Source organism: Petaurus breviceps, unplaced genomic scaffold (assembly GCF_028583685.1).
Source record: "Petaurus breviceps papuanus isolate PSGF00001 unplaced genomic scaffold, PetGlider_PUasm1.0 185, whole genome shotgun sequence".
In the NCBI taxonomy this organism is placed as follows: domain Eukaryota; kingdom Metazoa; phylum Chordata; class Mammalia; order Diprotodontia; family Petauridae; genus Petaurus; species Petaurus breviceps.
In genome coordinates, this window is record NW_027185797.1 from 25,595,522 (window position 1) to 25,608,202 (window position 12,681).

The following is a 12,681-nucleotide window of genomic DNA, read 5'->3' on the forward strand; positions in this document are numbered from 1 at the left end:
CACACACACACACACACACACACACACACACACACACACACACACACCCCTCCATGGTACAGAAGTATGGAAAATGTTCACAGTTTATACTTTCAAGGGTAGTTTTTTTTTTCCTTCTCTATTTAAAATTGGAAGCAGACTGATGGCAATGTCTTGGCTTGCCTTGGACACTGGATACCCTGGTGTCTGCATCCTGCCTCTGACCTACTTTGTGACCATAAACCTGATAGGTCTCCTCTCCAACCCCCCACCCCCATTACCTATGACTGACTGTCCATTAAAAAGCAGTTGCTGACCTGCAGTAGATGGAATGAAGTTCCAAGCTGGGACTTCCCTGGATGAATGGAAATCACAGGTCTGGATGCTGCAAAAGTACAGAGTTTTGTAATGTGGCCATGGTTTGCTCAGGAAAGAAAATCCTTATGTAACTTTGCTATAGCCCTTTAAGTTTATGGGATCATGGGTCTAGAGCAAGAAGATGGCACATATCCCAGGCCCCTCATTTTTCAGATAGGGAAACTGAGGCCCAGAGAGGTCATGATTCTCATGAGGATGCATGGAAAATGATGGGTGATTTCCACAGTATTATGTTTACTGTACAGATGAAGAAACTACAGCTCAGGGAAGTTAAGTGAATTGCCCTGGGTCACAGAACCAGCAAATAACAAACCCAAGTTCTCTGATACCATGATTTTCTCATGTCGCTTACATATGGTAGCAGAGCAAGCAGACCAGCTGATTTCTTAGCTGGTGTGAGTCTGGAAATATCGTGTTCGCGTCATCATGGTGGATGGAAAGTGTTCCAGATTGGGAATTGGAGGGCATGTGAGACCTTGGGCAAGTATCTTAACTTCTCAGGCCTCAAGAGTTTCCTTATCTGTAAAATGGGGGATGGATGGACTAGATGACTTCTGAAATTCCTCCAAGCTCTAAATCTTCATATCCATGATCTGAGTCTTAGCTGATTGAAGGATGTCCTTTACTTCATTTAAACACATTTAAAAAGTACTGTCTGTGAACCAAAACTAGAAACTTATCAAGAGAAACTATGTGGAAAACAGGCATGTTCTTTGTCCCTGCCATTGCTGTCCCTCCCTCCCCTTCCTTTTTTGTGGGGTGGAGGAAAATGAATCTTTTCATAGAAAGGGCAGCTCTTCCTCAGCCTCCTTTCAAAGGTAGTCATTGTTTGGTGTATTTCATGATACATACTAAAGGCAGCCTACTGTGGGGTCTAGAGAACAGGGCAGGCCTTGGAGTCAGGAAGACCAGGGTTCAGATCTTGCCTCTGACGGTCACACGAGCACACACACACACACACACACACACACACACACACACACCCATTAGGGATATACTGTCTCTGCAGTGCTGAGAGAGGCTCCACACAAGCCATATCATCAGAGAAAACAGTCCCAGTTTCCCAGTGAACTACGTGCCCATGAGTTTCGCCAACTTAAAATTTTTTAGACTTTCTCTTTAACCCTCACTAGTTGTCTAGAAAGTTTCATATCATTTCAAAACAAAACAAAACACGAGACTTGTTGACTGAAGTGATAGGGTGGATTTACAATATTTATTTTGACATGGATGTGGTTCTCAACATGCCAAGATTGCTGGCTAGGACATGAGGAAGACAGGCAGTGGCTGGTAATTAAGCATTCCTTCACCTAGAAGTGTGTACCTGCTGTTTTCAGAGCATAGTTCTAGGTCCACTGAGGCAGAGGAAGAGTGTAGATAAAATGAAATGGCAGCCTTCGTGGAGCCTCGTTCTTGGGGGAGGATTCATTGGGATTGGGAACTTCTGGTATGGAAACTCCTCCTACCAATGCAGATTGTCGCCTGTCACCCAGGACACTGAGAGGTTAAGAGACTTGTCTAGGGTCACACAGCCAGCACATGTCAGAGATGGCCTTGAGCCCAGGTCTCCTGACTGTGGGATCAGCTCTCTAGCCACTGTGAAGATAGCCTCTAGGGAGGAGGCATAGTATTGCTTGCCTCATGAATTAGACACAAGAGATCTCTGTGAGATCGCAGGGCATGTCTCTACCAATGGTGGGAACCTGTGAAGGCTTCCTGGAGGAGGTGGCGTTTACTTTATAGGACACATCAGCAGGGTGCAGTGGAGAGAGCATTGGCTTTATTATCAGAGGATCTAGGTTTGAATCCTACAAGGTTAAAATGTCTACTTGTGAGACCTTGGCAATTCACTTTTAACCTCCCCAGCTCTCAGTTTCCTCATCTATAAAGGGAGATAAGAGATCGCTGTGCATTTCAGGGTTTCAGGTACATGTGCTCTTAGAGAGCAGCCCCTATTTGTCGGAATTGGCTGGTGTATAGATATAGAACAAAAATATGAGATCTGCACAGTGGGTGGAGTGCTGGGCCTGGATTCAGGAAGACCTTAACAGCTGGGAGGAACAAGAGTGATCAGTCAGTGAGCAAGCATTTATGAAGCTGCTGCTAGGGGCCAGGCACCGTGCTAAAGGCTGGTGATACAAAAACAGTCCTGCCCTCGAGGAATAGGTGCCCCACTTCCTGGAACTGGTGATCAACGCACAGCTGCCTTCTTCAGAACGACTTTAGATTTATAGTGGGTGTGTAATTCCTAACCCTTTGCCATGTATTCTCTCTCTCTCTCTCTCTCTCTCCTCCTCCTCCTCCTCCTCCTCCTCTTTCCTCTTTCTTTCATTCTTTCCATTAGTTCCCATCATTGGCTTTCAGGGAGGCGCATGTCAGTTAAGTTCTTGTATAGAAGATTAGGAATAGCACATTCTTTAAGGAGGGATCTGTGGGTGCTTTAGGACAAACAAACAATTTGGTCAGCTCTGCTAATGGGCTGTTAGTTGGTTTTGTGGCTTTCCCTTGGTGTGTGGATGCCAGTCAACCAAGTGTCAAGGATGGTTCCGGAGTTATCTGTTGGCTCTTTAATCTTCTTTAGGCATTGAACCACCCTCCATGTTCCTTGCTGCAGATCTGCAGGTGTAGTGTCATTAAATGATGATGATGATGCTGCTGCTGATAACTTTAAGGAACCAGAGACATGTGGCCTGTAAAGGGAAGCCTTGGTGGGGAGGACACAGTGTTTGGAGCTTTGCAGCCTAACGAGGGTGAAAGCTGCGCTCCAGAGAGGAGAACTGAGCCCCCTCCCCAACCTGGGCCCTCTTCTGGGCTCATCATAGCTTCTCATGGTCCTTCCAGAATGTGGTCCTCAGACCTAGTTCAGTGCTCCCTGTGTGATCAGGCAGTCCTCTTGGACACAACATTTCTCTTAACAGTCTGATTCTATATTAGATGTCTTGGCTTCCTTGTCCCAGCCTGATCCATTGAGCTTGTGGCCCACGAAAACTCTCAGGTCCTTTTGAGATCCCCTGCTGTCTAACAGCAGCAGCATTTATATACCCCTTTAAGGTTTGCAGAGTACTTTACAAATATTATTTCATTTGACCCTGACAACAATCTTGGGAGATTGGTACTGTTATCATCCCCATTTTATAGATGAGGAAACTGAGGGTGACTTGCCCAGGGGGCACATAACTAGTAAGAGTCTGAAGCAAGATTCAGACTCAGGTCTTCCTGACTCCAAGTCCAGAGCTGCCTCAGTAATAAAAAAAAAAAGCAATTGTCGCTATAGGCCTTTAGAGCTCACAGAGCTTATAACATCTCTGGGAGTTAGGTACTATAGGTGGTGGTGTAATTTGTCCCTCATTCTTGAAGAGGACCACGACTTCAGGTGATGCCATAACTTACAAGTGAATTGGATTTGAGTGCAACTTTACAGACAAGGAAACTGAGGCTCAAGGAGGTCCATATTTTTTTTTATAGTATTTCATTTTTTCCAATTATATGTAAAGACAACTTTTAACATTCATTTTGTTTTTTGCTTTTTGGAGGACAATTGGGGTTAAGTGACTTGCCCAAGGTCACATGGCTAGTTTTTTTGTTAAGTGTCTGAGGCCAGATTTGAACTCAGGTCTTCCTGACTCCAGGGCCGGTGCTCTATTCATTGTGCCACCTAGCTGCCCCTTTAACATTCATTTTTACAAAATTTCAAGTTCCAAATTTTTCTCCCTTCCCCTTTTCTGAAACAGTAAGCAATTCAGCTTAGGTTACCCATGTGCAATTGTGTAAAACATATTTCTATATTAGTCATGTTCTGAAAGAACAACAGACCAAAAGGGGAAAACACACAAATAATAAAGAAAGTGAAAGTAGTATGCTTCTATCTGCATTCAGAGTACATCAATTTTTTCTCTGGATGTGGATAACATTTTCCATCATGAGTCCTTAGCTCATTGTATTGCTGAGAGGAGGGAAGTCTATCAAAGTTGATCATTGTACAATGTTGCTGTTACTGTGTATAATGTTCTCCTGGTTCTGCTCATTTCACCTTGGATCGGTTCACATAAGTCTTTTTTTTTTCTGAAATCTGCCTGCTCATCATTTCTTATAGCACGATAATATTCCATTACATTCATATACCCCAGCTTGTTCAGCCACTCTTCAACTGATAGACTTCCCTTCAATTTCCAATTTTTTGCCACCACAGAAAGAGCTGCTATAGATATTTCTGTACATGTAGGTCTTTTTCCCTTTTCTATGATCTCTTTGAAATACAGACCTAGTAAAGATATCGCTGGATCAAGGGGTATGCATAATTTGGTTACTCTTTGGGCATAGTTCCAAATCGCTTTCCAGAAGTTGGGATCAGTTTACAATGCCACCAACAATGCATTAGTGTTCAATCTTCCCACATATTCTACAACACCCATTATTTTCCTTTTCAGTCATATCAGTGAATCTGATGGGTGTGAAGTGGTACCTCAGAGTTGTTTTAAATTGCATTTCTCTAATCAATAGTGATTTAGAGCATTTCTTTTTTTTTAATTTTTTTTGGAGGGGAAGGGTAGGGCAATTAGGGTTAAGTAACTTGCCCAAGGTCACACGACTAGTTTTTGTGTTAAGTGTCTGAGGTCACATTTGAACTCGGGTCCTCCTGACTCCAGGACCAGTGCTCTATTCACTGTGCCACCTAGCTGCCCCAATTTAGAGCATTTCTACCTAAACCTATAGATAGCTTTAACTTCATCTGAAAACTGCCTGCTCATATCCTTTGACCATTTATCAGTTGGGGAATGGCTTGTATTCTTATAAATTTGACTTGGTTCTCTATATATTTGAGAAATGAAACCTTTATCAGAGACACTTGCTATAAAGATTGTTTCCAAGATTTCTGCCTTCCTTCTAATCTTGGTTGCATTAAATTTGTTTGTGAAAAACCTTTTCAATTTAATGTATGGTCAAAATATCCATTTTGCATTTTGTAATGCTCTCTATCTCTTGTCTGGTTGTAAATTCTTCCCTTCTCCATAGATCTGACAGATATGCTATTGCTTGCTTAGAGAGCTCCATATTCACTCACAATCCCATATAGCTAATGTCAGAGTTCAGACTTGAATCCAGGCCTTTCTGACACCAAACCTGGCACTCTCATTGCTGGGTCAGTCTCACTGCTCCTCTAGCACCTTGTCCCTCACCCTGTATGGATGTACTTTGGCTTTTGAACCTAAGTGCAGGATTGTATATTTATCTTTTCTGCATTTTAATCTCGTTAGCTTCTAGCCTCCATAAATGTCTTTGGATCCCGACTTTGCTTTCTTTTCATTTGTAAATGTGACACATTTGCCATTGATGTGGTCATCTAGGACATTTATAAAAATGTTGAACAGCCTCAGATTGAGGACAGATCCTTGGAGCTCTGTACTAGAGACCTGCCTCTGATGTTGCTGTGATTCCAATCACAATTTTTTGGGGGTGGTCACTCAACTACTTCTAAATTCCTCAAATTGTGCTATCATTCAGTCTACACTCTCATACTTTCTCTCTTGTCCACAAAGATATGAGAATTTTGCCTTTCTAAAAATCTAGAATTGCTGTGCCCATGACATTTGCCTGATACACCAATTGAGTAACACTCTTTACAAAAAAAAAGGAAGTAGGGTTAACATAACCTGATTTTGATAAACCTCTCTCAGTTCCTAATGATCATCACTTCCCTTTTTAAAAAGAAATATTTTTAATAGTAGCTTTTGTTTTTACATCATCTAATTTTTTTTCCTGTACCTCTCCCCCTTCTTCTTCCCAGAGAGCCATCCTTTATAAGAAATTTTAAAAGAAAAACAGGAAGAGAAAAAAACCAGCACAACCAATCAATACACCAGAGGATAGGGGGTGGGGAAGGGTGACAATTTATGCAGTGTTCCACACCCCTTTCCTGTCCCGCACCTGTGCTAAGGGGCCAGGGGAGGTGTCTTCTGCCTTCTTCAGCATAAGGCTTGCCCTTTATAATTTCCCAGCTTTCATCTTTGGTTACTTTGTGACTGTTATTCTTTCCATTTATGTCATTGTATACATTGTTTTCCTGGCACTACTGCCTTTACTTGCATCAGTTCATGTGAATCTTTTCATGCTTCTTTTGTATTCATCATTTTCATTGTTTCTTATAGCACAGTCATATTCCGTTGCATTAATGTATCACACTTTGTTTAGTTATTCCCAAGTTGATAGGCATCTACTTTGTTTCATTTCTTTGTTACCACCAAAAGTGCTACTACAAATATTTTGGTGTCTATAGACCATTTCTTTTCATCTGTGATCTCCTTGAGGCATAATCTAGCAGAGGAATCACTAGAATCAAAGATTATGAACATGTTAGACATTTTGTTTGCATAATTACACATGGCTTTCCCAAAGGGGTAGTATAATTCACAACTCCACCAACAATGCATTAGTGTGCCTATCTTTTCTTAATCCTTTCAATTGGACAATTCCTGTCATTTTTACTTCCTTTTTAAATGCTCACCAGGCATCCCTTTAAAAATACATTCGAGACCTTTTCCACAAATGGAAGTAAAATATACTGGCCTGTAGTTTAAAGGTTCCTCTTTCTTTCCCCTTTAGACAACGGCAATTTTTTTTTCTGTATCTAGTCCTATAGGACCTCTCTTGTTCCCCATGGTTTTTAGAAGAACTCTGACAGTGTCTCAGAAGTAACAGTCATGATTTCTTCCAGGATCTTGTGATAGATTTTATCTGGGCCTTGACCTTGTTAAGAACAGGCAGCTGCACACAAGAATCCAAGTTGGAATGACTGAACCTCGTCTAGCCTATACCTAACCAAGAATCCCTTCTAAAGTCTCATCTAAAACATCACTTCACAGTCCCTTGGATCAAACTCAATGGCCACCAAGGATCCTTCCAACTCTCATCTTCTCTGATCCCTAACAAGAGGTATTCTTGGCTCTCCTTGAAGACTTCCCATAGAGGGGAAACCATCCCTTCCCATTGCACTTTTAAATAACTCTAATCATTACAGATTGTGCTCTCTTCAGTTATTTGACAGACTGTCCTACTGAGGAAGGAAGCCAGCTTGATCTGTTTGGCCTCAGGGGGCAGCAGTGGAAAAGAAACTAGTTTTGGGTTGGTATCAGGAAAGACTTCTGACATTTAGAGCTTCCCCAGAGTGGCCTGGGCTGCCTGGGCAGGGCGGTGGTCTCCCCACCATGGGCGTCCTCCAGCTCTGACTGGCAGCCCCTCAGCTGGATTGTAATAAGGATTCCTTGTGTGTGGGTAGATCTGGCCTATTTGGAACTTTGGTGTGTGGCCACTGAGATCTAGGCCTAAAACTTCTTTGGATCTGGCATAGTGACTCATATCTAAGAGGTGATTAATAGATGCCATCGCATTGAATCTGGCCTCTGATACTTACTAGCTATGTGATCCTGGTGGGGGGGGTGGGGCACTTTACTTGTTTCAGGCTTGGTTTCCTGATATATAAAATAGAATGACAGTATCTACCTTAACAGGGTTGTTCTAAAGATGCAATGAAGTAATGTCTAGAAAGCACTTAGTCTGTTTTAAAGAATGTCAGCCATCAGGGCGGCCAGGTAGCACAGCGAGTAATAGCACTGGCCCCAGAGTTGGGATGACCTGGGATCAAATACGGGCTCAGACACTTAGCACCCACCCAGAAACACCTGGCCATGTAACCTTGAGCAAGTTACTTAACCCGAATTGCTTAGGGGTGGCCAGGTGGCACAGTGAGTAAGAGCACTGGCCCCAGAGTCGGGATGACCTGGGATTGAATCTGGGCTCAGATACTTAGTACCACACCCAGAAATAACTGGCTGTGTAACCTTGAGCAAGTTACTTAACCCCAATTGCTTAAAAAAAAAAAAATGTCAGCCATTGTGTCGAGACACCCCAGATGCCCTTTCTGTTTTTGTTTGACAACACCCATCCACAAGTGCTTATTAAGCACATATGGCGTCTCGGGCACTGTGATGGGCACTGGGAACACAAAAATGAAAACAAAACACTCCCTGCCCTCACGGATGAGAGGGGCAACATGCAAAGATATAGGTGTGTGTATTCATATCTCTACAGATAGAGAAAGGTCAGGCAGTTGGGGGGAGTCAGGGAAGGGCTCATGCAGAAGACAGTGCCTGGGCTGAGCAGAAGGGATCCCCAGAGTGTATGTAGGGAGGAGGGCGAGCACTCCTGGTGGGGGGCCAGCAGTGCAGAGGCAGAGACAGGAAGTAGAGAGTGTGTGCAAATATCAGTAAGAAAGCCACTTTGGCTCCACCAGGAGAGTATGGGAGGAAGGAATGGGGAATAGGATGCAAGTGATGGAGTTATAAAGGGCTTTAAATAGAGTACTGCTGTTATCCTGCGGTCATGTCCGACTCTCTATAACCCCATTTGGGGCTTTCTTGATAAAGATACTGGAGTGGTTTGTCATTTCCTTCTCCAAATCATTTGACAGATGAGGAAACTGAGGGAAACAGGGTTAAGTGACTTGTCCAGGGTCACACAGCCAGTAAGTGAGTGAGGCCAGATGTGAACTCCTGACTGCAGGCCTCATGCTGTGTCTACTATGGCACAAGCTAGCTCCTCCCATGGAGAAGTCTGTGTTCTATGCTAGAGGCAGGAGGGGCTTGAGTTGAAGTTGAGCAGGGGGAATATCCTGGTCAGTCCTAGGCTTTAGGAAGTCCCTTTGGAGCTGGGAGAGGCTGGAGGCAGGGAGCCCAGTTAGGAGGCTGTGAGGGGAGTCCTGGCAGCAGGTGATGGGTACCTGAGTGGAGTGGTGGCTGTGTGAGTGTGGGGAGACCAACGCTGACAATCTCCACAGTTACTGATGGGCTGCATCTGCCCACAGAGTAAAAGCCCCTTTGAGGACTTCCTCTTACTTGATTTCTGCAGGCACTCTTATTTAGACTCTGTGTTTCATTGCCTTTTCCTCCAGAAGACCTTTTAATTCATCATCCCCTTGAATAGCACTTCCAAACTCTGTCAGAGGTGGGTGGCTTCCAGGATTCTGGGTTCAAATCCAGCCTCAGACACTTAGTAGCTGTGTGACCCTGCACAAGTTACTCACCCTATGTTTCCTCCACCGTAAAATGGGGATAATAACAGCACCCCCTTTGAAGAGCTGTTGTGAGGTGATCATTGTCAAGCACTCAGGACAGTGCCTGGCTCCTTGGTGGGCTCTGTAGAAATGTCCCCATCCTACTCTCCACAGCGGGGAAACAGCGACCAGTAAATGTCTCATTCTGTCACTGTGGAGATCAAGGATGGCCTAGTGGAAAGAGACCTGGCTCTACTTCTCACTAGCTGTATATGACCTTGGATAAGTGTTCACCTCTCCTGTCTCAGTTTCCTCATCTGTAAAATGAGGTCTGGATCTGAATTTTTACTGCATGTAGCTGATTTCCCCCCCACCCCCACCCCATCATGATAGCCAGGTGGAGGAAGAAGCAAATGCACAGACTGACCCCCAGGAGGGAGAAGGTGAGGCAGGGGCCCCAGAGGCCACAGGAGCAGAGATGTGGAATGCCAGAGTGCCGCCACCTCTCAGAGACATCACCCTACAGAGGACTGTCCCAGCTCTCCCTCCTCTGCCATCTGATAGGGGATTCTCACTTCACATCTGATTCCTCCCTGACAAAGCACATTCATCGCCATTTTAATGGCAGGTTTCCCTGCCTGAAATCATTTCACTTAGTTGCCTGCTGTGGACACTCTTGACATTCTGGACGGCGTGTCGTCTTTGTGGCTGAGCATGGCTTGATTTTTTTGGTTGAAAAAAGGGGGGAGGTAACATGCCATGAGCCTCTAATGAGGTCCCTTTCAGGTCTAAACTTGTGTTACTGTTGTCACTGACTGCTAAAGAATGGTTCAGGTAATGGGCACTGTGGGAGATCAGAATAGGAAAGGCTCCCTGGGGACTGCAGCAGGTCTCAGCACATAGGTGCTTATCAACTACTGGTCTTCAAGAGATCTCTCTCTTTAAAAATTATAATAAGGAGAAGTCTTAGGAAGGTCAGTAGAAATTAATGGGTCCTAAAATAAGCTTATGATATCATTGAGGAAAAGTAAGTGGAAGTCCATATGTGACTGTGTAATGTGGGGTGGCCCAGGTGTGTGAGGAGACCTCACATATTTAGATAAAGATACACTAGCAGCTGAGGGTAACCAGCAAAGACCTCTTGTGAAATGTGGTGGGTGAGCTGAGTCTGAAAGGAAGCCAGGGATTATTCAGAGAGGGAATCAAGGAGGAAGAGCCTTCCAGGCATGGGAATGGCCAGTGCAAAGTTGTGGAGATGGCCAATGGGATATTATAAATGGAGAACGGCAGGTAGGCAACATGATCAGGCTGTAGAGTCACGGGGGAGAGTAACATATAAGAGGACTGGCAAGGTAGGAAGGACCTGGCTTATGAGTTTACTTGGTCTGAAAAGGGGATGATGTCAGACCCACACTTTAGGAAAGCCGTTTTGGAAGATGGCCCAGAGTGGGGAGAAGGCACAAGGTGAGGCAACTACTGCAGTAGTCTGAGGGAGAGGACTGAGAAAGGGCTGAGTGTCAGAAGAAGATGCATCCAAGAGATGTGGAGAAAGAAATGCCAAAATTCATCAACTCATGACCCTGGCCAAGTCACTGCACCCTGTTTGCCTCAGTTTCTTCACCTGTAAAAATGAGCTGGGGGGGGGGGGCAGCAACTAGGTGGCACAGTGAATAGAGCACCAGCCCTGGAGTCAGGAAGCCTGAGTTCACATCCAGCCTCAGACACTTGACACTAGCTGTGTGACCTTGGGTAAGTCACTTTACCCCAATTGCCCTGCCCTTCCCCCTCCAAAAAAAAAAGCAAAAATAAAAATGAGCTGGAGAAAGAAATGGCAAACTATTCCAGCATCTTTGCTAAGAAAACCCCAAAAGGGGTCATGGAGAGTTGGACATGACCTGAAATTGTTGAGGTTCAAGGTTTAGGGGTGCTCGAGTTCCCAAAATATCAATATGCCGGGTCCTGCCGAATGAATTTGACTCAAGTCTTCTCTCAGCCAAAGAAAAGTATAGTTTATTAGAGATTAGCCATATTGGGTAGACTCTTAAGGAGCTTCGGTATCTGTGATGCTTGTATTGGACAAACGGGCCAGAATCATCTGACACAGAGCGAGTCTGAGCTAGATAATTCTCGGCTCCCATGGTGGTAAGATGGGTCTTATATACAGAAAGGTTGTGGGAGGGATCTAGGGGTGGTCTAGGGGAGGAGTTTGGGCAGGGTCTCAAGGAGGAGTCAGATGAGGTCAGAGAAATTGTGTGGTAAGTAGCTGAAGGCTTCCTGGAGATGACAGACAATGGAGGGCTAGGCTAGCTTAAGGGTAACAGGTGGGAGTAAAGATATTTTGATAGGATCAAGGGTAGATATAGGTGAACCTAGGTGGACTGGGCTAGGTTAAGAGTCTGACATTTGGGACTGGCATAATGAAAGGCTTGTGGCCTCAGGCAGATGCCTCATCAAGGGGGAATATTCCATCTGAGTTCCAGGGGCCTATACCCCATTAGAATGATTCAGCAACAGCAGGTGTGTGCCCAGAGTGAGAGGGAGAAGTAGAGAATGTCATTGAGGCTGTGAGCTGGGGTGACTGGAAGGATTCCGGTAGCCTCAAAAGCAATACTAGCAGAAAGAAGATGGAGGGAAATCCATCAGGAAAGGGGCAGGAGTGGTTTGGAGGAAAAGCAATGGATTCTGGCCTTGACATTTTGAGCTTGAGATGCCTGTGTCCTCATTTGCCCACAGGATATTTCAAGCAGGATCTCCCAAACACACCTCCTGTGGGTAAGCACTTAATAACTACACAGTAGCTGGCCTTTACGTAGCCCTTTCAAGTTCGTAAAGAGCCTTACACTTGGCATCTTCAGAACCACCCTAAGAAGTAGGTGCTATTATCACCCCCATTTTACAGGTAAGAAAACTGAGGCCGTTAAATGACTTCCCCAGCGTCTCACAGTAGGAGTCGAAGGCCAGATTTGAGCTGAGGTCTGCACCACCTGATAAATGCTAACTGACTGACCTCAGCATTATCTTGAACACCTCACCCCCTATTCCACAGAGCCAGTCTCTCCTCAGATCTTGCCCCCACATTTAGACAGGCTCTTCCTCTGTTCAGTCCTTTATTGTAGCTGGTCTGCTTTCCCCAGGCTCTGGTGATGACAGAGTGATTTTATGTAACCATGCAATCTCCCCAGTCAGTCAAGACCAATGCTGGCTTCCCATTGCCTCTACAGATAAAAGCTCCTGCTTCACTTTTAAAGCCCTCCCAGGCTCATCGGGCATTGCTCCCC

At 44.8% G+C, this 12,681-nt stretch overlaps 2 protein-coding genes across 9 annotated transcripts in view; one reads left to right on the forward strand and one right to left on the reverse strand.

Annotated features, from left to right (window-relative positions):
• The window catches only part of RPL14 (ribosomal protein L14), a 264,687-nt gene that overhangs the window by 114,753 nt on the left and 137,253 nt on the right, over positions 1-12,681 (reverse strand). The window lies entirely within an intron of this gene.
• Positions 1-12,681, forward strand: part of NOD1 (nucleotide binding oligomerization domain containing 1) — a 49,524-nt gene that overhangs the window by 6,206 nt on the left and 30,637 nt on the right. The window lies entirely within an intron of this gene.